At 41.8% G+C, this 27,646-nt stretch overlaps 1 protein-coding gene across 1 annotated transcript in view; it reads right to left on the reverse strand.

Annotated features, from left to right (window-relative positions):
* Fhod3 (formin homology 2 domain containing 3) overlaps window positions 1-27,646 on the reverse strand; it is a 502,577-nt gene that overhangs the window by 263,496 nt on the left and 211,435 nt on the right. The gene's annotated exons all lie outside the window — the stretch shown is intronic.

The following is a 27,646-nucleotide window of genomic DNA, read 5'->3' on the forward strand; positions in this document are numbered from 1 at the left end:
GTAAAGAAAAATGAAGTTATGAAATTTTCAGGAAAATGGATGAATCTGGAAAGGATTATACTAAGTGAGGTAACCCAGGCCCAGAATGCCAAGCACCACATGTTCCCCCTCATATGTGGATCCTAGGTACAGATGATTGGGCTTCTGTGTGAGAAGAAAAAAACTCAGAAGCAGAGGCCAGTAAGCTAAAAAAGAGATATAAAGGGAAGAGAAAGGAAGGGAAGAGGATACTTAATAGGTTGGTATTGTATATATGTAAAGAGAAGAATAGATTAATGGGATTGAAAAGGCCCAAAGTGAGGTCAGGGGAAGAGATTGAGTAAAGGAAAGGTGGAGGGTGGGCTAATCAAAATCTAAGAGGATATAAATAAATCATATGTAAACCTCCAGTTTTGGACAATGGAACACTCAGTAGCCGTAGATTGTTGCTAGAAAATTTTCAATGTCAGGGATAGGATACCTTTCAGTGAGTTGGCCAGGGAGGTCCCTGATGCCCCCAAAACATTATAGGACATTGATGAGGCCCTTGGTTTCCCACCAGGAATTGGTGGTAAGACCCTATTGCTGAAGACTCCACATACTTGGACTGTAAAGCCACTGAGAAATCCTGCTGGAACTGATCTCCTCCATGTAGACCAGCTGACAGAAATCTGGAAGAAGCCATTCTACATGCAGTTCAATGGGAGAAAGAAATACCACCAGTGAAGATACTCAACAGTGTACACTGCAAGCCTTGTAACTGGCCAGCCAGGCCAAATGAGCCAATGGGTGCAATAGTGGTACATCTGTCATGGTGGAAACCAACTGCCCTCCAATTGGACTGGAGGCCCGCTCCATGGGAGGGAATACATCCCTGATACTGAAAACTTAAAACAGGGATAGTCATGAGCCCTAGGGCTGTAACATCTGCTGATGTCTGGATAAATGTATATACTATGCTTATCAAACTGTTCACTAAGCACTTCTCTTAATATTCATACCCTTATATTAATGCTACTCTCACTTTGGGTAGAGAATCTTCTCTTTGCAGGTGGCAGTGAATTTGGGACGACTCAGAAGGTATCATAGTGCTGGAAAGAAGTGACTGGAGTATTGAGTAACACCTCTATCACACCTTCCAAGGCTCAGGTCTAATGTGGAAGAGGTGGTGGAAAGAATGTAAGAGCCAAAGGAAGGGTAGGACTACTTACAACGTGCTCCCTCCAGACATAAAATGGCCTGGATATACATGACCTCAGAGTGCCTGACACTACCTACACAAGACCATCATAAGAGGAGGAAAAGATGATGACATCAAAATAAAAGAGAGACTGATTGAGATGGGGAAGGGATATGATGGAGAAAGGAATTTAAAGGGGAAAATGGGGGGAGGGAGGATATTACAATAGAATATTTTTTTATAATCATGCAAAATGTTAATAAAAATTGAGGAAAAAAACACATATATGATCAAAAATTTTTCCTAACCCTGTATCTCTAGTTTTTTCATAATGGAGAGAAGAAGGAAACATACACTTATTCTTGAAGGATATCTTCCTTTGAGACATAAATTGACTGAAGCAGACTACTCCCACATATTTTTAGCTTCATATTTATCTGGTATGTATGCATGTATGTGCACACGTTTGCATGCACACACACACACACACACAGCACATGTATGGTGGTCAGAGGAGGATTTTCAAGGCAGTCCTCACCTTCTACCTCATTTGAGGCAGTCACTGTTCATCCTTCCATTTGTTAGTTTCAAGTAAATTCTGCTGCCTCTGCCACCTTTCTTGCTATAGGCACACTAGAATCACAGAAGCCTATAACATCTTCTGACTTTTATGTGGAGTCTGGGGATCTCAACTCAGGTACTTAGAGTTGCACAAAAAGCACTTTACCAGGCCATCTCTTCATCCCATGCTCCAAAATCTTAATGTGAGAAGACTGTAAAGAAATGTGGCTGCTGCCCTGCCATACAGAGTTAGCAGACAGCTCAGCAAAGAATACTAGACAAGCTCATGTGGCATCAATGCTTATAAGGAAGCTCTATTTGGACCCTCTGTCTTGAATGCTGGCACAGTTGTAGAATAACCATGTGTGCTTCCATCAGTAGGATATCTACAGTTGAACAGCGCTGTTCAGCTCCATGTGGAGAAGCACCATGCAAAACGATACCAACAGCTACTTACAAAACCCCAAGTGAAAATGCTTCCCTCTGCCCTCCAGACACAAGCCTGCCAGCTTTTTAAAAGGGCAAAAGCTGTGCAGTGAAGTCACTTTTTTCAGCACTCAAAATTCTCCATGTACAACCTGATCAAACAGCCATGACCTCCTTTAATAAAATAGGAAGTCTAACTGACAGAGGAAACCAAGAGTATTAGCAGGGCATGTGATTCTGTATAAACCCTGAACAAATAAGATTACCCAGTCCTCAGAGGACCACAGGGGTGAACCTCCAATGCTATCTGAGGCCAAAAGAGAAAGATGAGATGTGAGATAGGATGCCATGCAGATTCCTCCCGGGTGACAGAGCCAGAACATTCCCCATCTGCCCTTTGGATCTCTCAGCACGGTGTCCTGTATACAGGAAAAAAGAAAGTAAACAATAAAAAGGCAGACTTTATTTCTAAGCAACATGGTGCTCTCTGACAAAAAGGCAGATCACACTATTCCAAGCAGACCATTTCAAATGCCCAGCATCATACTGATAATTTCAGGCTCCCATTAGGTGTTATGGCAGCCAGATGGTACAAGCCAAGAACAGTAGAGTTCCATCCAACTGTCCACATGTGCACAGATCTACCTTTGGCTATGTTCATGATCAGGACTCTTTCCTCCTAGCTTCTGATTCTTAGATGTCGGTGTCTTCCCCTTGTGCCAAGGTGTTATCCTCTCCCTGACTTCACATTCTGGACCATAGTCACTGGTATTGTCCTCCACTGAATGGTCTACCTTGTACCAGGTACTGCATGAGGTATCTGCTTAGAGGAGGACATAGAGTCTGGGAACAGATAAGAAGATATGGTCCTCAAGGGTGACACCCACCACCTTGTCAGGAAGAAGGACACGGACATATGGTTATGAATATTCTCTGAAATGGGATGATCACACACCAAAAAAGCCATTAGGAAAAAAGCTCCATAGAAGGAGTGACATGGAAAAGGTGATAGAAAGCATTGAGAGCAGGGACTCAAAGCAAAGAGATAGAGCATGTGGCAAGTTCACACCAGAATGGTCCATCAAGCTCTGCAAGACTTTTCTAGTCCAAGGTTCTAAATCCTTGCATATTCCTCCCAAAAACTAGTTCCATAAGACCAAAACCACATGGTCAAGTTTATTAGAGCAACATCCCCACTTCACAGTACAAATTTTCTGTAGCAGTTACCTTTGTGTTGCTGGGAAGAAACACCCAACCAAAAGCAGCTTATGGGAGGAAAGGGTTTATTTCAGCTTAGGGTTCAGAGGGGGAAGTTTCATCAAGGTGGGGAAAGCATGGGAGAGTAGGAAACTGGCCCACAAAATCACATGTCATCATGGAGGAGCAAGCAAGAGTGAGCTAGGCAGGCTGAGCACCCAGTGGGCTGGACTAGGAAGTCTCATGGTTTGCTCAAGTGATGAAAGGCCTCCACCTTCCAAGCACCCAACAATTTTCCCAAATTTCTACCATCTGGGGACCAAGCATTCAAAACATATGAGCCTTTAGGGGCCATTTCATTCAAATCACTACAAACATCATGCAATTTGATCAGAATCCTCTCCTAATATCCTGTCCTCCCTTCTACTGAACTCTTTCTTTCCAACTAGTTCCTGTTCTATTTTGATGACATTTTCCCCCACCTCTGCCATTGTCATTCATGTCAAAATTCTGATGAGCTCAATGTTGTGGAAGGGTCTTGTATGTACAGCTGCTATTAAGTCGTGAAGTAATGGACATGAAGCAGAAAGATAGCATCCCAAGTATTTCTCCCTGGCTTCTGGCTCTTATATTCTTTCTGCTCCTCTTCCAAAATATTCCTTGAGCCTTAGAGGCAGGTTAAAGATGTTTCATTTAACACTGAGCAATCAATTGTCACTATTCTCAGGACTTCAATGAGTCTCCCAACTAGTCACCATCAACTGCAAAAAAAGAAGCTCCTCTAACCAAAGGTAAAAGCAGCACTAATATTGACTTCCTTGATTCATTTGGAGTTTATTTTTGTGTAAGATGAGAGATAAGGATCTAGTTTCATTCCTCTACATGCAGATATCCATTGTTCTCAGTATCATTTCTTGAACCTACTATCTCTTCTCCTATGTGCACTTTTGGCATCTTTCTTAAAAACCAGGTGGTTATACTTACATGGACTTATACCTAGTACTTTTTTTTTTTTATTAGTTTTCTATTCAGCAAATACAGGCAGTTTGGTACCATTATTAGGCTCATCCATGGCCTACAACCTTCCCACTAGCCCCTCCTTGTTGAGGTATATGGGTCGTGCATTGTGGAGTTAGCCCACAGTTATTGGTATGATAAATATCTCTGCATATCTTGACCCAACATGTGGCTCTAACATTCTTTCCGTCCCCTCTTCCACAAAATTTCCCTGAGCCATGTTGGGTTCATTTTTGGTCTGCTTCAGTGATGAAGTGTTGGGGGCCTCTGAGGCTCTGGCTCTCTGATTTGGTAGGAGTTGATTTTTCTGTGTTGGTCTCCTTCCCCTTTGTGCTGATATACCTAGTACTTTTATTCCATTCCATTGATCTACACATCTGCTTTGATTACTATGGCTCTGTAGCATAACCTGAAATCTTGAATAATGGTACTCCAAGCAATATTTGTTTCTCTGAGGATAGTTTTGGCTATCCAGGGTTGGTTGTGTTTCTATATGAATTTTAAAATGGTACTGGAATTTTGAATGGGATTGTATCACATCTGTATATTATTTTTGGTAGGATAGCCATTTTCATTATATTAATTCTTCTACTTCATTTGCACAGGAGATATTTCCATCTTCTTGTGTCTTCCTCAATTTCCTCAATATTTCAAAGACAAACAGAATTTTTTAAAGTCAAACATATAATGCAATCCAAAGGTATCTAATTTGATACTTACATGCTCAGAAATGATTGTAGGAAAATATCAAGTCTATTTTCCATAATTAAATAATGTTTCTATAATAACAGAAAATTTGGGGACAAGGGTGATAGCTCAGTAGGTAAACTGTTTGTCTTGCAAGCATGAGGACCTAAGTTTGATCCCCAGAAGCCATACAAAACACAATCCCAGTGCCATGAAGGCAAAAGTAGGAGGATCCTTCAAGGCCCACTGGCCAGTCAGTTTAGCACATTTGATGAGCTCCAGACCAATGGGAAATCTTGTCTCAAAAAAAGATGGATGGTACCTGAGAGGAACAATAGCTGAGGTTGTCCTCTGTACAAAACTCACATGCACATACATGTGCATGCATACCTCCATACACATAAACACATGCACATATAAAACAAAAACAATAATGACCATAAAACCTTGTGCAATAAAAACACTGCAATTTATAACATATGATAGTTTCAACTCATAGTCGAGGTGTTTTAGCCAGTGTTCATTAATATGCACAGTATGACAGGACACCATGTGCAGTACAAAGTACACATGTATGTTCAGAATCAGGGAGCAGTGTAGGCATATGAAACCAACACAGGTGAGTGCTGCCACACACATCTCATATTTATCACACATCTGAGTTTGAATGAAGTTTTGGTCATTTCAGGTTCAGTAATCTAGACAAATTTCCATGTACCTCCACATTATAAAACCCCGTATGGGTATATGACTCACAGTTTAAGAAGCTGAGTGCTAGACAATGAATGGACCCCCCCTCCTTTGGCTTATTGAATATAAAAGTGGCAATCTTGCTCACAGGTTGACACTCGCTCCAGCCACAGCCCCACAGAAGGTGGTCAGAAGTGCTGTAAACTGATGTTTCCAGGACCTCACCACTAGCTACTGCATGAGCAACCAATTGGCCTCTGTCCAGAACCACAGCATCCAGATGTAAATTCCATGTAATCTCTGCTTGTCCAGGCAAGGCAGGAAATGACAGTGCTTCTTAAGAGATATAGAAGGCCAATAATTCAACTATCATTTACAAGATCCAACCATTCTTGGTTCCCTGCACCTTTCCCACTATGACTTCAACTGATACAAATTAATTTTCTAATGCACACAGAACTAGTCATGGTATTAACTATAAAACAGTCCAAACCATAAAATCCCACGTTTCCTTTATTTTCAAGCCTGATAATGACTAGGAACCTTTGTGCTGTCTTTTGCCAACTTGACAATGAATATATGACTTAAGTATTTTTCATGTTTTTTTAACGAAATTCCCATGAAACATGAAGCTAATTCTATAAAAGAAAGTGAAGCTGAATTATGAAAAGCAAACATCTTGAAGAATTACTGTGTAGAGAGTAACTGAAAAACCATTTCCTCTATCTTTGAAATGCTGATATAGAACTAAACCACTTAAGATTTATCAACTACCTGTGGAAGCATAAAGCTGTTGCCAGCAAAGTTCAGAGAGAACAAGATGACTTCAGGATTGTCATCCAAAACCTAACTTAATACAGTATTTTCTGTATTACTAGATGGTTATCCTAAGCTACTGCCAAGTTCCTTGTGGTGAGGGGCCTCAGCCAGAGCCTGCCTGTCTCCACTGAGCTGTCTGCACAGGGTATGTGAACGAGAGAACAAATGAGGAATGCAGATAAACACAAGGCAGGAGTGTGTCTGGACAGAGCCTGGTGTCCATGTCGTCTTCATAAGTGTGTCTGGACAGAGCCTGGAGGCCATGTCTGTCTTCACAAGTGTGTCTGGACAGAGCCTGAGGCCATGTCTGTCTTCACAAGTGTGTCTGGACAGAGCCTGAGGCCGTGTCTGTCTTCACAAGTGTGTCTGGACAGAGCCTGAGGCCGTGTCTGTCTTCACAAGTGTGTCTGGACAGAGCCTGGAGGCCGTGTCTGTCTTCACAAGTGTGTCTGGACAGAGCCTGAGGCCGTGTCTGTCTTCACAAGTGTGTCTGGACAGAGCCTGGTATCCATGTCGTCTTCATAAGTGTGTCTGGACAGAGCCTGAGGCCGTGTCTGTCTTCACAAGTGTGTCTGGACAGAGCCTGGAAGCCGTGTCTGTCTTCACAAGTGTGTCTGGACAGAGCCTGGAGGCCGTGTCTGTCTTCACAAGTGTGTCTGGACAGAGCCTGGAGGCCGTGTCTGTCTTCACAAGTGTGTCTGGACAGAGCCTGAGGCCGTGTCTGTCTTCACAAGTGTGTCTGGACAGAGCCTGAGGCCGTGTCTGTCTTCACAAGTGTGTCTGGACAGAGCCTGGAGGCCGCGTCTGTCTTCACAAGTGTGTCTGGACAGAGCCTGGCACCTGTGTCTTGTCTTTACAAGTGTGTCTGGCGGAGCCTGGTGTCTGTCTTCACAGGCAAGAGTATCCCAAAATGTCCAAATGTATCTTTTCCTGAAACTCAACCCAATTTTAAATGGCCATCATGTTCTTAACTGACACTGGCATGTTGAATTGTCCTCTGATTCACTTTCTTAATTAATCATTTGTATACAGCAGAAAAATCTTCGAGTTTTCTTTAATTTTTTAAGTTAAAGTAATGGGCTTCATTATGGAATTTTTTCATGCATGTATACTGTCCTTTGTTCTTACTTAACCCTTGCCTATTCCCCTCCCTTATCTCACCAGCCTCACTATTCTTCCCTGCAATTTGCTGCCCTCTTCTGCTTTCAGGTCACATGTATTCCATTACTTTCTTCTTCCTTCCCCTCCAACATTTTCTCCCTTTATGGTGCTTTCTTCCCTCTAATAGTCCTTTTCTACTTTTGTTTCCCATACACAAACACACACAAATGATTCCATACATGAGAGAGAACATGCTATACTTTTCCTAATAGCCAAGCTATGGAACTAACCTATGTGTCCACCAATGAATGGATAAAGGAAATGTCAATGGTGAGAGGGTGGAGGATTTCTGGATAAAACTGCAGATTAAAAACAACCTCAGTGCTAGACAGGGGTGACAATCTAAATAAGATATAAAAGACTATCCCAAAAGGGAACATTTAAGAAGAACCTCGGACAAGAACCGAGAAGTAATACCAAAAAAGAAAAGGACACTGGAAGGCAGAGCTCCACATCAATGCTGCACAGCCACACAGGACAGAGCTGCTGGTTTGTATAGAGCATAGGTAAGGCCAGAGAAGAGAAGAAAAATTTGCTACAGAACTTTCTTATCTGAATGACCCACTCACTGACTTAGTCTGGCTGACCTGTGGTGCTACCATTTCAAAGTGGAATTGGAGGGGAGGAAGAAAGGACATTCACCCATATACATGACCAGTCCTTCACCCAAAGGCCCGTGAATTCTGTTGTTTTTATCTATTTGTTGTTGTTTTATCTTGAGTATTCTTTTTCTTTTTTCTTTTTCTACCTTCTTTCTTACTTTCTCAACCTCTCAAACACAGGTTTGCTGTTTTTGTTAGTTCAGTTCTTTGCTCTTTTTACTACTAATGATGTTCTTATTTATGGATATGAATGCCCTAGCAGCCCAGCCCCTAACTGCATTTGATAGTAGTACCTGAAATTAAATACAAAGTTAAGCTATTGTATTTAAAACCTTTATCCCACCAAATAATCGTTCATGACTCTCTCTCATGCTTCAGCATTCACAAAAATCTACTTCTCTGTGCTAGAGAAATGGTTCAATGGTTAAGGCACTTGCTTACAAAGCCTAATGACCAGGGTTCAATTCCCCAGAACTCATGGAAAGCCAGATGCTAAAAGTAAAGCATATATCTGGAGTTGGTTTGCAGTGGCTAGAAGCCCTGATGTGCCTATTCTTTCTTTGTGTGTCTGTCTCTCTTCTCTCTCTCTCTGTCTGCTTGCAAATACATTAATTACACATTCTTTTAATTCATTTATTTGACAGTGACAGACAGAGAGAAAGAGGCAGAGAAAGAAAGAATGGGCACGCAAGGGCCTCCAGCCACTACAAATGAACCCCAGACGTGTGCGCCCCCTTATGCATCTGGGTAATGTAAGTTCTGAGGAATCAAGCCTCGAACCCGGGTCCTTAGGCTTCACAGGCAAGCGCTTAACCCCTAAGCCATCTTCGCAGCCCCTACACATTCTTTTAAAAATCTGCTTCCTTTATAATGAAAGATGTAATCCTCTTCGATGATGCTTTTATATGTTCAAATAAACCGCATGTTTGGAAAAAAAAAATCTACTTCTTGGTACCACAGTGCTGGGAAGGAGTGACAGAAGAGTGCTCAGCACTGCAATATCTATATCAATCACCCCTTCCAAGGCTCAGGGTCCATTGCGGAAGAGGTGGCGGAAAGAATGTAAGAGCCAAAGGAAGGGTAGGACTCCTTACAACGTGCTCCCCCAGTCACAAAATGGCCTGGATATCCATGACCTCATGGTGCCTGACACTACCTACACAAGACCATCATATGGGAGGAAAAGATCGTGACATCAAAATAAAAGAGAGACTGATTGAGGGGGGAGGGGATATGATGAAGAATAGAGTTTCAAAGGGAAAAATGGGGGGAGGGAGGACATTACCATGGGATATTGTTTACAATCATAAAAGTTGTTAATAAAAAATAAATTAATTTTAAGAATCTACTTCTTTAGCTGGAGAGATGGCTAAGTGGTTAAGCGCTTGCCCGTGAAGTCTAAGGATCCTGGTTCGAGGCTCGATTCCCCAAGGACTCATGTTAGCCAGATGCACAAGGGAGCACATGCATCTGGAGTTCCTTTGCAGTGGCTGGAGGCCCTGGCATGCCCATTCTCTCTCTCTCTCTATCTGCCTCTTTCTCTCTCTGTCTGTCACTTTCAAATAAATAAATAAAATAATTTTAAAAATAATCTACTTCTCTGTATTTTAGAACTACAATATTCTCTATCCTTCCTTGCATACCTCCAACCACATATTTATCTCCCTACCCAAACCTCTCCATCCCTTCCTCACTTTGCTATTATTACTCTTTGCCATAAAAATCTCCACAAGCTGCATTTTTTCAACCACTTCCCTATTGGCAGACTCTGTAACCCAAAGGGAACAGAATGGCAACACAAAAGCTTACCATCCAGCTAAGAAAAGCCAGATCTATCAAGAAACCTGTGGGCTACCTTCTAGAAATCAAGAAGAATACTCATCATTGTGAAGCTAAAAGAAAATACAAAAGACAAAAAAAAAAATCAAATACAGCTTATAAGACGCTACAAATAAAAATGGGGAAAAAGCATTCATTTTCACAAATGTCCATAACACAACAAAGAAACGCAAAAAGTAAGGAATGACAGACCATCATTACATGCTCCAACCTCTCAAAGACCCCATATTGAGAGCTTAAATATCATAAAATTTAGAACTTTACTGCTAAAAACTATTAATGGCCACATATATACCTTGAATAAGCAGATGAGAGATCAAAAGAATTATATGTTCAAGACTTTAACAAAACAGTCTCCAAAGTGAACTATAATGGAGACAAAAACTTTTCATTGTTGGAGAAAAACTTCAGCAAAAAAATTGAAATGCTTTAAAAGAATCAAGCAGAAATTATGAAAATAAAAGAAATAATCAATGAAATGAAAAGCAACGAATGCAGGAGTGACATGGAAGACCATGCGGAATAATCAATTTCAGAGATGGAGTTACAAAATCACAGATACATGTAAGAAAAATTTAAAGGACATGATAAATATTTCCAAGAATTCTGAGATACACTCAAGAGACCAAACCTTAGAAAACAAGGGTAGAAGAAGGAACTGAGACAAATGCAAAAGGAATTGGCTGCTTAATGAAATTGTAAGAGAAAATCCCCTGAACCTAAAGAGAGAAGTTGCCATCCAAACACAAGAGGCATATAGAACTCCAATTAGACATGACCAGAGAAGGATCTCAGCATGACACATCATAGTGGCAATGTCCAAAATATGAAGTAAAGAAACAATACTAGGGCTGGAGAGATGGCTTAGTGGTAAAGGTACATGCCTGCAAAGCCAAAGGATCCAGGTTTGATTCCCAAGGACCCACATGAGCCAGATGTACAAGGTGGCGCATGCATCTGGAGTCAGAGTGGATAGAGGCCCTGGCATGTCCATTCTCTTTCTATCTTCCTCTCTCTCTGAAATAAATAAATAAAAATTTAAATAATTATAAAAAAAACAACGTTGAGGAGCATCCCCAATGGAATGGGGGCAGGGATGAAAGAAAAGAGGGTGCCACACATGACGTATCCATATGAAACAGCTTGTGAATAATAATAATAAATATAAAAGAAACAAAACTGAAAGCTGTACAAGAAAAATGCCAACTCACATACAAAGGAAAGAATATCAGAATAACATCAAACCTTTTATCAGCAACCCTTAAAGCTGGAAAAGAAAGGAATAATCTATTCCAAGCTCTGAAATTAAATAACTACCAACAAAGAATACTACACCCAGTGAAGTTATCTTTCAAAATTGATGAAGAAATAAGGATATTTTAAGACAAACACAAACTAAGGCAATTCACATCAACTAAACCAGATCTACAGAAAATTCTGAATGGAATACTATGTAGGGAATAAAGATGGCCCCACCCATGAAAACACACTGATAGGCTCTACCTCAAACAAAGAAAAATATGGGGTTGGAAAGACAGCTTATAAATTAAGGTACTTGCCTGTAAAATCTTAGTATCCAGGTTCAATTTCCCAGTACCCATATAAGCCAGATGCACAAAGTGGCACTGCTTCTGGAGTTCATTTGCAGTGGCTAGAGGCCCTGGCACACACACTCACATCCTCTCTCTCTCTCCCTCTCTCTCTTTCTCTCTCTCTCTCAAACAAACAAACAAATAAATAAATAAATGTCCTTACTGGCTGGACATGGTGGTGCACATCTTTAATCCCAGCACTTGAGAGGCAGAAGTAGGAAGATCACTGTGAGTTTCATGCTACCCTGAAACTATTGTGAACTCCAGTCAGCCTGGGCTACAGTGAGACCCTACCCTGAAAGAACAACAACAAAAAAATATGAACAGGGGCTGGAGTGATGGCTTAGCAGTTAAGGCACTTGTCTGGGAAGCTGAAGGACCCAGGTTTGATTCCTTAGTACCTACATAAGCCAGATGTACAAGGTGGCACATGTGATTGGAGTTCATTTGCAGTGGCTGGAGGTCCTGGTATGCCCATTCTCTCCACTCCCAAATAAATAAATAAATAAATAAATAAATAAATAAATAAATAAAAAATAGTTTTGAGAAAAGATGAGCAAAGAAGAAATAAAAATGAATCTATTATGTCTACTACAATACATAAGCAAACTCTGGAAGGAAAATTAAAAATGGCAATAATCTAGCCAATCAAGACACCATCCAACAACACATAGAAAATACAAGTCACTTCATATGATAACCAAAATGTAAATGGACTCAAATCACCAATAAAGACATAGGCTAAATGACTGGATTAAAAAACAAGATTTAACTATTGTCTATGTCCAAGAAACACAACTGGCGAGCAAAGACATTCAGAAACTGAGTCTCAAAGGATGAAAATCAAATGAACAAGCAAGTGGAAGCTGTGAATAAATATGACTGGCTATCCTTGTATCATCAAAGTAGACTTCAAACTAAAATTCATAAGAAATGACAAAAGGGGGCACTACATATTAACAAAGGAAAAATTCATCAAGAAGACATAATGACTATAAAGATTTATTCACTAAATTTTGGGGCTTTTAATTTCATAAAACAAATAGTAAGAGACATAAAAGATTGCATAGGTTCAGACACAACAGTAGTAGGAGACTCAACACCCCACTCTCAGATAGGTCATCCAAACTAAAAATTAGCAAAGACACTTCAGAACTAAACTACACCATAGATCAACTACACCTAACATACATATAGAGGATTCCACCCGCCAGATATAGAATACACATTCTTCTCAGAGGGACGTGGAACTTTCTCTTAATTGGCCACATACTAGGCCACAAAAAAATACAAAAATATTGTATTAATAAATGCAAAAAACTGAGTTAATCCCATATATCTTATCATACCACAGTGGACTAAAAATAGAAATCAATAGCAGGAAAAAATACGGCAACCCCACAAATTCATGGACACTGAACAACACATTTTGAATGATCGGTGGATTACTGAGGAAATAATCGAAACATTCAGAAACAAATGAAAATAATAATATAGCCTACCCAGTCCTCTGGGATATAGCCCAGGCAGTCCTAACAGGAAAGTTTATAACTCTAATGATAGTGCCCAAATCAAAAAATTAGAGATATCCCCAATAAATAACCTAATGAACCACTTCAACACTTCAGCAAAACAAGAAGCCAATCCCAAACCCTGTAAATCACAAGAAATAATAAAGACCAGGACAAAAATTAATGTGGACACCAAAGGGAAAATACACAGAATTAATCAGATTTAGTTCTTTGTGAAAATAAGTAAGATTGATAAGCCTTTATCAAACCTTAAAAAAAAGAAGACCCAGATTAACAAAATTAGAGACAAAACGATAGTTGTTTGTTACAACAGTTTCCAGTGAAAATCAATACATTGCTAGAGAATACTTTATAAACTTATAGTCCAAGAAGCTGAAAAAAAGAACTAGAAGAAATGGACAAATTTATAAACCCACATAACCTCCCAAAGTTAGATCCTGAAGATATCAAGAAGTTAAATGGACCCACTACAAGAATGAGACTGGGGCTGGAGAAATGGCTTAGTGGTTAAGGCATTTGCCTGTGAAGCCAAAGGACCCAGGTTCAATTCCCCAGGACCCACATAAGGCAGATGCACAAGGGGCACATACATCTGGAGTTCGTTTGCAGTGGCTACAGGCCCTGGTGTGCCCATTCTCTCTCTTTTTGCCTCCTTCCCTCTCTCAAATCAATAAATAAAATTTTTTAAAAAAAGAATGATATTGGCACTCTAATTAAAAGTCTCTCAACACAGAAAAGCCAGAGGCCATGTGATTCATTGCTAAACTCTATCAAACTTGTAAAGACAACCTAATACCAACTGTTCCCAAGTTGTCCCACAAAATAAAAAGTGAAGGAACACTTTCAAATTCATTCTTGAAGCCACTATTACCCTGATTCCTAAACCAGAAAAGATACAAAAAAAAAAAAAATGAAAACTACAGACCAATTTTCCTGATAAACACATCTTCAAAAATTCTCAACAAGAGTCTCAGAAAACAAATTCAAGAACATCTAAAGATTATCCATCATGACCAAGTGGGCTTCATACTGGAAATTCAAGGTTGGTTCAACACATATAAACCAATAAATACAATATACCATATAAATAAAGATAAAAATTACATGATCTTCTTAATTGATGCAGAAAAAAAGAATTCAATAAAGTCCAACATAATAGGAATAAAAATAGGAAAGAAAGAAGTCAAACTAACCCTATTTGCAGATGACATGAAATACTTAAAAAAATAATAGAATCTACAAGAAAGATCCTAGAATAAATACTTTTCAGTAGAGTTGTAGGAAACAAAATCAACATGCAAGAATCAATAGCTTTCACATATATCAATGAACTCACAGAGAAAGAAATAAAGAATAACATCCCAGGGGCTAGGAAGATGGCTCAGTGGTTGCGGGTATTTGTTTGCAGGACCTGCCAGCCTGGCTTCAGTTCCCAAGACACCCACATAGGCCAGACGCAAGAAGAAGTACAGGGGTGTGGTGTTTGTGTAAGAGGACAAGAGGCCTTAGCCTGTCCATGCACATGTACACACGGACACATGCAAATAAATAAAACAATATTTTGCACAGAAGAGATGGCTTAGCAATTAAGGTGCTTGTCTACAAAGTGAAAGGACCAAGTTTCAATTCTCAAAAACCCACATAAGCCAGATGCACAAGGTGGCACATGCATCTGGAGTTCATTTGCAGCAGCTAGGGTTACTAGTACAGCCATTCTTTCTTTCTGCTTCTCTCTCTCTCAAATAAAAATAATTTAAAATATTTTTAAAACTTTAAAAAATAATAATATTTTTATTTACTTCCAAAAAGAGAGAATGAGAATGCATGTGCCAGGGTCTGGTGCCACTGCAAATGATCTCTAGACACATATATCACTTTGTGCATCTGTCTTTATGGGGTACGGGGGAATCAAACCCAGGCTGTTGGGCTTTACAAGCAAGTACCTTTAACCACTGAGCAATCTCCCCAGCCCATAATATATTTTTTAAAAACAAATCCCATTCACAATAGCTCCAAAAAATTAATACTTAGGAATAAATCTAACTAATAATGTGAAAGACATCTACAGTGAAAACTTAAGATACTACAAAAAGAAATCCAAGAAGATTCTACATGATAGAAAAACGTGCCATACTCCTGGACTGGCCGAATTAATATTGTGCAAATGGCGATATAACCAAAAGTAATCTACAGATTCAACATAATTCCCATCAAAATTCCAAAGATGGTTCTCACTGAGCTGTAAAAAATACACCAGTAATTCATATGGAAGCAAAATAGAATAGCCATATTAAATAGTCAAGACCATCCTAAGGAGAAAGAACCCAGCAGGAGTTGTCACAATACCTGATCTCAAGTTATACTACAAAGCAATAGTAACAAAAATTAACAGAAACATATATACCAGTGGAACAGAAAGAGGATCCAGAAATAATCCACACCCTTTGGCCACCCAATCTTTGACAAATGAGCCAAAAACATTCAATGGAAAAAGACAGCTTATTTAACAAGTGGTGCTGGCAAAACTGGATATCTACCTGCAGACAAACAAAATTAGATCTATATCTTTCACCCTGTATAAATATCAATTCAAAGTACATTAAAGACTTTAAAAATTGAAACACTGAAACTGATAGAGGATTACAAAAGGAATATATTTCAATATATAAGGCATAGAAAGAACTCTAATAGTGGGGGGAGGTGCCCCACGAATTAACAGATGGGATTACATGAAATTAAAAGCATCCTGCACAGCAAAAGAAACCATCAACAAACATATAGACAGCCCACAGAATGGAAGAAAATCTTTGCCAGCTATATCTAAAACAGGTGAATGATAATCACAGTTTAAAAAGAACTGCAAAAATTAAACTGCCAATCATCAATGGGCTAATGACTAAACAGACAGTTCATCAAAGAGGCAACACAAATGGCCAATAAATACTTAAAACATGTTCAAAACATCCTGAGCCATCAGGGAAATGCAAAGTAAAACCACTCTGAGATACCATCTTACGCCAGTCAGAATGGCTATCATCATGAAAACAGACATTGCTGGTGCAGATGAGGAAACAAGGAATTCTTACCCACTGCCAGTGCAAATACAAACTAGTACAGCATTATGGAAATCAGCATGAAGGTATCTCAAAAATTAGACCTCCCATATAACCCAGGCATACCACTCCTGAGCACAGACCCAAAGGACTCCATACTCTACTACACATATATTTGCCGTTTATGTTTATTGGGGTTCTATATACAATAGCTAAGAACTGGAATCAGCCTAGATGCCCATCAACACACACATATGCACGCACACACACACGCACAGGAAAATGTGGCACATACTCACAGTGGAATTTTATTCAGCCATGAAGAAGAATGAAATCAAGACATTTGAAGGACAATGAGCAGAGCCAGATATCACTGTGCTAAAACAAAAGTTCTTCATTTGAATGGTCATAGGCATAGACAGCTGTAGTCTTCAATGAGCTAACGAGCTAACATCACTTGCAGGAGGGGACTGAACAGACCATGTGACAGAATCATGCAAGAAGTAGCAATTGGTGATGCTGGATTCAATGGTTGTCAGAAAAGTATCCAAAAATCCCAGGAAGAAAATAAACATTGCTGCCTCATGAAATTTTTGTCCATCCCCCAAAGACTTCTGCTCTTCTGAAGTTACATTTTTTTTTTTTTTTTTTTTTTTTTGGTACCAGGTTTAGCATGCCCAGATGTCTTTGAACTGTGGTCCTCCACACAGAACCATATTTGTTTTCTAATTCTGTATAACAAATTATCAGAAACTTAGCAACTTAAGACAACACACATGTATCATCTCACTGTTTCCACGGGGCAGGGATCCAGGCCCAGCCTGACCAGGCCCTCTGCTCAGGGTCTCGCTGGGCTGAAATTGAGCCTAATGGGGCTGTGGTCATATCTGAGGCTTAGAGTCTACTTCCAAGCACATGTGGTTGTTGGCAGACTCCATTTCCTTGCAGCTGTAGAATTCAAGGCAGCTTGTTTCCTCAAGGTCAATAGAAGACAGGGGCTCTGGTTTCTGGACCTCAATTTAATGGATTCATTAAATTCAAGCCCATCTTACATAGAATAATCTTCCCTTTGACTGATTCAAAATCAATAGTTGGGCATCTTAATTCCATCGATGAAATCCTTGCACCTTTGTTTGATAGTATAACTTCATCATGGCTTGTGCTCACACAGGCCTGCCCTCATGGGGAAAGGCTCTTACAGGGTATACACCAGAGGAAGGTTCTGCAGGCCACTTTAGAACTTGACTACAGTAGTATTGATGTCACCTCTACTACTTTCTATGCTCACTCTCCTAAGTACCTTTAATATTTACTTGTCTGGTTTTGTGACAAACGACTTATGGGAAGAAGGGTTTATTCTGACTCATAGTTTGAGGGCACAGTCAGTCCACTGTGGTGACAAGTCATGACAGCAAGAGCGCAAGACAGCTGATCACATCGTATCCATAGTCAGGAGGCAGAGAGCGCTGAACGCTGGTGCTCAGCTCACTTTTTCTCTTTTTTTAAAAAAAAAAATTATTTATTTATTTATTTGAGAGAGTGAGGAAGAGGCAGAAAGAAAAAGAGAATGGGTGTGCCAGGGACTCCAGCCACTACAAACAAACTCCAGACATATGCACCCTCTTGTGCATCTGGCTTACATGGGTCCTGGGCAATCAAACCAGGGTCTTTAGGCTTCGGAGACAAATGCCCTAACTGCTAAGCCATTTCCCCAGTCCTCTTTTTACCTTTTTTAATGGGACCCCAGAATGGGATGGTGTAGCTCACACTCAGAAGGAGTCTTTCTTCCTCAATTAAATATTTCTAGAAATGCCCTCATAGACAAGCCCTGACATATTTCCAAGGGGATTCTAAATCCTATCAAGTTGACAGTGGAGACTGTTCTTTGCAACACCTCATTCTCGACTTGATAGCGAGCATGTTATTAGTTTGTATTGCTTCCTGCCATTCGTTACTCAGTCCCACAGCAACTGACTCTTGTAAAGCAACCAAACAACAGCACTGGAGAAGGAGTGAACCAGTTAGCAAATTTTTACTTATCAAGGACTCCAACCAAGTAGAGTTGGGGACAGTACAAACTGACTAAAAAATAAATAAATAAATAAATAAAATGTAGATTTAAAGGAAATCAGTGTTAATAAAACCCTTCAATTAAGATGGGGCGGAACCAAGAAAAAGACATAAAGAGAACCTGGAAAGACCGATGAGGTCTTGGTTGTCGATGTAAATGGATGAAGAGTCTCCATGTCTGAAACATAGCAGTGTCTGGGAGATCAGGAGGTGTTTCCAGAAAGAATTGAACTATGGGGCAGTGACTGGAGATAAGACCTGCACTAAATGGGCATGGCATCTCCAATGGACTGACTACCTGAATAAAAATGAAGTTGCGGGGAGGCAGCCCACTGACATCACACTCCAGCTTGGCCACTTAATGCAAACTCAACACCAGCTATTTTCCAGGCAACATTGAAACTTTGAGCATTGGATTGGGGTTGCTGAGGTGTCCCACTTCCTGAACTTAAAACCTAGTTCTGCCTATCCAACATGCAAGGTGGCTGCTGTTGGATTACCCAATACTTATCATGTAAGCCATTCCAGTAAGTCTCCTTTAACAACATATATGCATCACCGTATTGGTTCTGTTCCTCTTAATAATTCCACCTCCTTCAATCGGTAAGATGAACACTGTATAGAAGCTTTTAGAACAAGTCAGGAACATGACTGGATATAAGGAAGATGGGAAGGCTACCTAAGAGGATGGCCTTCACTGGAGACTCACTCCTTCTAGGTACCAACCATCTCCCTAGTCCTGCATTGGTCTGACCAATGAGCCCAGCTCCCTGATGTTTCTGAAAGCTTTCCTGGCTTCTGGTCCTCAGGCTCTAGAGAAGCAGGTGATCCATTATTGTCCCCTGTGCTGCTGGCCTCACCACGTATATATGAGTTCCTGCACAGAAACCATACTTACTTGCCAAACCTCCAAAATTCTAGAAGCTAACTTCCCTTAACGCCAATAGCCAGCAGTTCATCTGCCTTGTCAATCACATGGACGGGCTCTACATCATAAAAGCAGGTGGCTTCCTATGTGGCTGAAGCAGGATAACACAGGCTTGGAAAGAGCCTGGGGAGATAGATCCTGAAGATGAGTGGCTAACAGACCTACTCTTATCTTTTCTGCTTTTAAAATTGTGCTTAGAATCACAGTATCTCAGAGACAGAAGGAATCACAAAAGTAATCGAATCACAACTGACCCCAAGTCTGGCAGCCAGAATAGGTCAGCTGGTCTCAGGTGAATCATTTCCAAAGCAAAGCAGTGAGTTCTACAATTGAAGAATGCTTGTATTAAACATGTGTGTGTGGGGGGGGGGGATTACCATGGGATATTTTTTTATAATCATGCAAAATGCTAATAAAAATTAAAAAGAAACATGTGTGCACGTGTGTAAGTGTGTATCAGAAGACACCCCTTTGAGACAGGGTCTCTCCCTGGCCCAGAGATCATGCATCAAAACAAACTGGCTGTCCATGGAGGCCCAGGAATCCTGTCTTTGCCTCCCCAGTGCTGGAACTAAAGGGTTCTGGACATCTAAGTCGAGTTCTCAGCTTGCAAGGTAAGTATTTACAAACTGAACTATCTGCTCAACTCCAACTGGGAAACTTTGCCACACACCTGTTTGAAATAAACTCAGCAAAACTCCTAAAATTGCCTCCTGTCACCTCAAATTTCCAAATAGCACACATGGCGCTCCTGCCGCCCTCCCACCTCAGCAGCTACTGGCAGACATCACTAATCAGCCATGGCGCTCCTTCCTGCTGATGCTGGATGTGGCTTCAGAATCCTCAACAGACTGCTCAGAATGGCACCATTGATCAGTTTATGTTGGCAAGAGAAATAAACTAATTTTCCAACTCTTTTCTCCTCTGTTCTAGGGGCTTGTCTACAGTAAAAATCCACTTTCCTACAACTTCATCTCTATGCTTCTAATCCATCTTTACAAACAAAAATGCTGGGGCCAGACATGGTGGTGCTTGTCCTTTTAATCCTAGCACTAGGGAGGCAGAGGTAGGAGGATTTCCATGAGTTCAAGGCCACCCTGAAACTACATAGTGAATTCCAGGTCAGCCTGGGCTAGAGTGAAACCCTACCTCAAAAAAAAAAAAAAAAGAAAAAAGAAAAGAAAAGAAAGAAATTTTGCCCCTTCCTCCAAGAATAGCCACTTACTTAGCTAACTACATCTAAATTAATTCTTTGCTCAAGCCCAGCCCCAAACATAGGGTTACCTGGGAGGGTAAAAAATGTCATTATCATTCTAGGAGAGTCAGGGATCCCAACTGTAGCAGAAATGACGATGTAGCCGGGAGGCAACAGAGTCCCACTCTGCCTGTGTGAACTGGTTCCAGATGTGAATGAGGCTGACCTAGCTTGAAGCTAGCTCTATGACACTGGGAGCAGACAGCAGGAAAGGAAGCAAGGGAGAGCTACTGAGGACACTGAAGACTAAAATGACGACCCTCCAAGTCATACGTGACTCTCCTTCACCATATCCACAATGCCCCTCACTTCATGTCTTCTGTTTATGTTCTCAAAGTTCTTAGCATAAAGTCTGTATGACCCATGCCACTCAGGGAGCACTGGAAAAGCTAGATGGAACTCTGAGTATTGAGTATGGCTCAGTCCTTCAATGTTTCACCAATCATCGGTCAAACATCTCAGATGCACCTAGGAAAAGGCAGGTTCTGGGAGCATAAAGCACTGTTCTTGTCACCAAGGAACTCACACTCCATCTGTTTCAGAACTATGTAAATTCCTGCTCCAGACACAAAACCAGCTACATGGTGCAATCCATATTCAAGGTGTATCGACTTACCACAATCATGACTTTTCAAAATCCCAATATGCTGACTAGCAAAATTATTGAGAAGAAAGTGTACTTACTTGGCCCTTTCTACTAAGAAAAACATCCTGCAGTATTTTTAAGACACAAGATACGGTAAGCTAAAGTTTCCCATTGGTAAATGTTGAATCTCTCCAAATACTGCACCAATCATCAGCTTCCTCAAGAGATGTGCTTCTCTTTCTCTGTGGATACCTGTAGCACCTGCCTTCTGTTGCTGGAGCAAACACCCAACCAGAACAGATTATGGAAGGAAAGGGTTTTGGTTTACAGTCTTGAGAAGTTTCATTATGGCAGGGGAAACACAGCAAGAAATGACAGCAGGGTACTATATCCTGTCACATCAGCCGGGAGGACACAGCAAGAATAAGCCACCCAGCTCTAACAAGAGAGGGCTGGATTGTAAAAGCCAAAGGCCAGTCCTGGGTGACACACCTCCTCCAGCAAGGCTCCACCTCCCAAAGACTCCACCAGCTGGGGATTGAGTATGAGACTTAATCACGAACACATGAGTCAATGGGGGACATTTTACATGTAATCCACCACAATATTCTATCATTTAACTAAGCCTTTGTCCAACCAACTTCCACTGAGCTAAAATGTGGCCCAGCATCAATGGCTCCAGAGAGCAAGGATGAAAGCAGACATGCAGGAGCCTGGTCGGCAAGTACTTAACCATGAGTTGTCAACACCAGGTTCCATGTAGAACACTAAAGCACTGAGGGTCAGGGATGGTAATCTTAGCATCTGAACCTCCCGTTGAAGGCTAAGCAGACGGTACAGTATGAGCTGGTGGAGAGAGGTGACCCAGAAGCTCATGGGCTACAGCAGAGGACAGAGGACTGGGGTTGTAGGTGGTAGTCTACAGTGGCTTGTATAGACATTCTTGAGCAGGATGATGATGGGCTCCCGTCTCATAAAAGAGCCAGTACTCCATCCACCCTGAGGTAACAGGAGCCACTAAAGGACAGGAAATAAGGGTGGCAAGGGAATATCACCCTTGACCTAGGTGACCTGCAAGTCAGATAATTCTCTGACATCCCCAACCTGTGGGCCATTCATGCCCCAGTCTTTATCCCCAGTCTCCCACATCCAAACCTGAACCGAGGGTTATCACACCCAGACAGCTCACTGATGCCTCCGTCCACCATCTCAGCAAAAGCATAAACGTCCCTCATGTTAAAGCCAGCCACCAGGGCCCTTTAAATGCCACATCCCACTCACTTCTCCTCTGTAACCATAGCCACCAAATTCATGTCTCGCTGTCCTTTCTGCCTATTCAAATGCATTCATTTCTTTATACTCCCAGTTATAGCTTTTGAGCTCAGACCACGCTTTATTTCTTCCTAACCTGTCTTCCACCTTCTCTACCAGCTGCCTGATGTACTTTCAGCACTGCCTCCCTTTGGACCCTTTTGCCCCCTGTGGCATGTTTGACCTCCTACATCTCTGTGTATGTGTATATATAAACGTTTTCTTCATCCATTCGTTGAGCTTGGATTTGGAAATGTCAAATTTCTCCATATCTAGTTATTGACATATCTCAAAATATCCTTAGAACATATTATGGGGCCACAAATAAAATATCTGTCTGCATTATTCTTGTATTGAAAAAAATAAGTTTTAAGATTTTATCAAGCTTTGAAACCAGCCCTGGTAAAGGGCTGAGGTGTTTGTGATTGCCTGGTATTTTGCCTTCAGGGAAGCAATCAAATTTCTCCATGGGGCACTAGCTGGTCAGAAGCAGCTTCTCTCAAGGTTCAGCCAGAGAGGGCAGCTGGGCTTTCTGCTTTCACCCACTCACTTCTTTCTCTCCTCCAAACCCTACCATGTACATGTGACTCCTAAGCATATAAGAACCATGTGACACAATATCAAAAGTTCCCCAGGCATCTGCTTCAGGGCAGGGTCGAATCTTGGTTTCATTATCTCAACTCCAGGGCCTGAGGGTTCAGTGATGTTTGCGGAAAGTTTCCGTTCCCAGGAACATATCGCTCTGGGTCCCCCTTCCATAAGAATAACTGTGAGGTACAAAATTCCACAGTACATTTATATTAAATACTGGCTATCCTGAAAAACCATAGATCATTAGCTATACTCATCCAAGAATAATAGCTCAGATAAATATTATTTCTCCATGTTGTGCAGTTAAGACCTCTTCCCAGCAGCCTGCTCACATTTGTGGGGAGTACTTGGCTGCCCTGTAACCCAAACCTATCTTTACCTCTTAGCAGACACACATACTCAATAGAAAGCAACACATTTCTGGGTCTTTCTGTAAAAACAAAGTAGAAAAAATAAAATGAAAGTGTTTTAGGAGCAGATGTGAAGAAGTGCTGGGTTCTCCACATGCTGCCTCCCTCAAGTCTGCACAGCCCACAGGTGGTCACACACCAAGTGGAGCTCCTGGGGTAATTTCATGAGGAACAGGCTTCTCTGGTGAGCTTGGTGAAGTGACCCACCTCACAATTTTCCATGTTCTTCATTTCTCTTTTCATCTCCCCACTTTCTGTCTCTTCCCAAGTTCCCTCTGACAGAGTCTCTAAACCAGTCTGGCCACAAACCTGTTATGTTGCCAAGGCTGACTTTGAATTTCTGATCCTCCTGCCTCTACTTTCCCAGCATGGGGATTTGTGGTGGTTTGAATTAAGTGTCCCCAATAAACTCGTGGGTTCTCCATGTTTGAACACCAGCTGATAGCAATTTAGGAGGTAGAACCTTGCTTAAGGAGGAGTGTTGTTGAAGGCAGAATTACAGGAGTTAGAGCCACCTTCCCCATGCTAGAACTTGGGTCACTCTCCTACTGCTACTGTCCATCTGCTATGGCAGAGGTGATGTCCAGCCTCTGCTCATTCCGTGCTTTCTCCTGTAATTATGACATCTCCCCTCAAAACTGTAAGCCAAAATAAACTACTTTTCGCCCATCAGCTGCCTTTGGTTGGGTGCTTTGTGCCAGCAATGAGAAGGTAGCTACAGCAGGATTATAGGCATGTAGCACCACATCTGGTTTCATTCAGTTCTGGGGATTGAACCCAGAGCCTCAAACATGTGAGAGGCAAGTACTCTACCAACTTAGCCACAACCCCAGCCCTACAGTGTTATTTTTGAAATGCTGTTTTGTCCAACTTTGAGACCAGTAGGTTTCCCTTCCTCAGTATCCCATCAAGTCTGCACCCTCAGCCTTTCCCACAGAAGTCCCTCACAGCCAGGGCCACCATGCACAGGCCCTGAACATTCCAGGCTATGCCCCAGAGCCCACTGAGATTATTCTAATTATGCTATATTAATCACTCTTCCCATGGCTATGAGGGAATACTTGGTGAAAGCATCTTAGAAAAGGAAAGACTTATTTTGACTTGAAGTCTGTGAGTAGAGTCCATTATTGTGGGGTCAGCATGATGGCAAGGGTGGACACATGTCAAGGCAAGAGCATGAGGTGTCTGGTCACATTGCAGTTAGGTAGCAAAGACAGATGTTCCTTTTTATTCAGTCTAGGACCCTAGCTCATGGAATGGTGCCCACCCCCGCCTGAACATCCCAGGTAGATCTTTCCTTCCCAGTCAAATCTCCAGAAGTGTGTTTCCTAGATGATTCTAAATCTTGTCAAATTGACGATGATTAGTTGCCACACCCCCTAAGCCCCCTTGCCCCACCTCACCTGTTCTGTCCCCCAGAATCCACAGTGAGGTTATTTGCCCACAGTCCCCACTCCCGGTGCCATGAGTGGCCCAGAATGTACTTTTCATGGTACAGACTTCATGCAGATGCATCAAGGTGTGCTGGTGAGTCCCCTGAGTCTCAGCAGACATGGGGCAGGCACACAAAGACACTGCCCTCTGTGGAAAGCACGGTGTCTGGTGGTGACCTGAGTAGTGTGAGCATGTGCTTACTTTCCCAATAATACATGGAGAGCTTTCTGGTCACTGTTAACTGAACACCACTACAAAGCAAAACAGGAAGGCCAGTCTCTGGTACTGATGATGGAAATATGGAGCTGCCTGTTGTCCTACGAAGAGCTGTTGGCAGTGAGGGTCTCAGCTTACTGACATTGTCAACATGGGCAGAGACACAGCAGGTGGTGGTCAGAGCTCTCCCCAAGCCATAAGTGGTGTTCTGATAGATCAGCATTAGGTAAGTCATCTGTAACACCTTTCAGGTACAGGTCAGAGCACCGTGCACTAATAAACCATCACCAGCTTCTGGACAGACATCCAGTAAGGCAAAGCCCATAGGAAGCTCCCTAAATCAATGCCATTTGTCACTGCTGAGAAGCACAATTGACACCTCCCCATCTCAGACCTCATGCAATCACCAATCTTCACTGCACTCAGCACAGCAATTCTTCAGGTAGCCCAAAGGCGGTCATGAGGAGATGCTATCAAATGTGCTCTATCAAATTTGCTCTTCCACACTCCCTCTATGTAGCCATGACTGACCAGCTTCAGGCCCAAAGCCAGCCTTCCTCTCCAGCTACCTCCTCTGCTGAGATACAAACTCTGTCTACTGTGCAGCTGTAGATGGTGAGGGGATCCATTTCTAATCCACAAAATTCTTGTCCTGTCTGATAAATGGGACCAAACACAGCTTAGAGAGACATGCCCTTGCCCAAACTTGGGTGTAGGTGAAAAGATACTGATCCAATGACCAATTTACAGAAATACACACATATGTTCTTGGACAAGGGTTAGGGAAATGAAAAGCACATAGATGGCTATAATGTTACCTTTATAGAGTGGTCTTATTGCTAGGACTACTTTTTGAAAAAACAAATACTTTAAACATTAATAAATATATTGTTTTTTGGATTTTCTATTTAGAATAAGACAATTGTAGGTATATTTCCTGTCATGTCATGTAATTTTATGAGTGTACAAATTTTGAGTGGGGGAAAAACAGTCACAGTTCTCCCTCACATTTCTGTGCCTCCACCTAGTTGAGGTGTTGGGCCAGTGCAAGTAGAAACAAGAGGACTGTGGCTAGAGAGATGGATCAGTGGATAAGATGCTTGTCACTCTAGCCAGAGCACTTCAGTCCAACCCCAGACCCATGGAACCATGGAGGACTTCTGTGATCCCAGCACACTGATGGGGAGAGGGGGAGTGGAGGTAGGAATTTTTTCCAGAAGCTTGTAGCAAGTATAGTAGAATAAGACTCTAGAGAAAGAAAGAGAGAACCTGCCTCAAAAAAGGTGAATGGGTGAGAACTAACCATCAAGTTGTCCTCTGGCTTCCTTGTGCACTGTGGCATGCATGTGCCCACACTCTTAGACACACACACACACACACACACACACACACACACACACGCATAAACACACAAAATTTTTTTAAAAATTTTAAAGGAGAAAACAAAACAAAACAAAAAAATCCAGACCTGCTCTGTATTTTTCAACAGAAATAGCTGCCTTTGGATACAACACAGCAGTTAAGTTTGTGGTGATTTTGTCTACACATGCCACCACTATTTTCATATAAATGGTTAAATTATATGGAGATAAATCATAGAACATCCTTCTCAACAGCTTGGGAGAATCTACAATAAGCCCAAGAAAAGATAACGTGAGACATGGAGCTGACTCTCAGCCTCCCAGACATGGCTGTGACACACCAGACAGCAAAAAGAGAGGCTGAAGAAAACGCAGCATTTATAGAGGAAGCAAAAACAACAAGCAGTGACTTACAAACCCCACTCAGTGAGCCCTGAGCTTCCCCTCTGCCTTCTGTTGTGTGGTCCTCCCGGGAAGCGGGAAGGAGAAGCAAGCCTCCGCTGAGCGCTGAGCGTCAACGTGAAACGAAGGAAGCGGTCCCGGGCCGGAACAGCACAGCTGCCTGCCGCACAGCTCCCAACATGGGCAGCTGAGATTAGATCACACCTCCCTGTATTCTCCCTTCACCCAAGGAAAAAGGAAGGAAAGGGAGTCTTTGGGGGTTAAGCCAATGAGTAAAATGCTTGCCTTGTAAGCATGAGGATCTAAATTCAATCCCAGTACCCACAGAACCTCGTGGTGTGTGCTGCAATCCCACTGCCTGAGAGGCGAGGACAGGAGCATTCCTGGAGCTAGCCAGTCAGCTCGTCTGGCCTAATTGGTGAGCTCTGGGCCAACAAGAGACTCTCAAAACGACGACGTGGCTGGCATTCCTGAGGATGACCCCCAAGGCTTTCCTCTGCCCTCCCTCACACATGTGTACCCCCCCACACACACATACCAAATGTATGCAAAAAGAAAAGTAGGTTTGGAGCCTTTTCGTGTGCAGTTTGCAGGATAATAGTCTCACGTGCGCACTGAGGGGACAACACAACCCTGCACCATCTTGATGTGCCACAGCACTGGGTAGAGCCTCTACTGGCCACACCCCAAAGGAAGTGGCTTCATTAGGCAAAAGGCTTCTATAAATTCAATTATTTGCCACTATAA

Source organism: Jaculus jaculus, chromosome 15 (assembly GCF_020740685.1).
Source record: "Jaculus jaculus isolate mJacJac1 chromosome 15, mJacJac1.mat.Y.cur, whole genome shotgun sequence".
Taxonomy (NCBI): Eukaryota; Metazoa; Chordata; class Mammalia; order Rodentia; family Dipodidae; genus Jaculus; species Jaculus jaculus.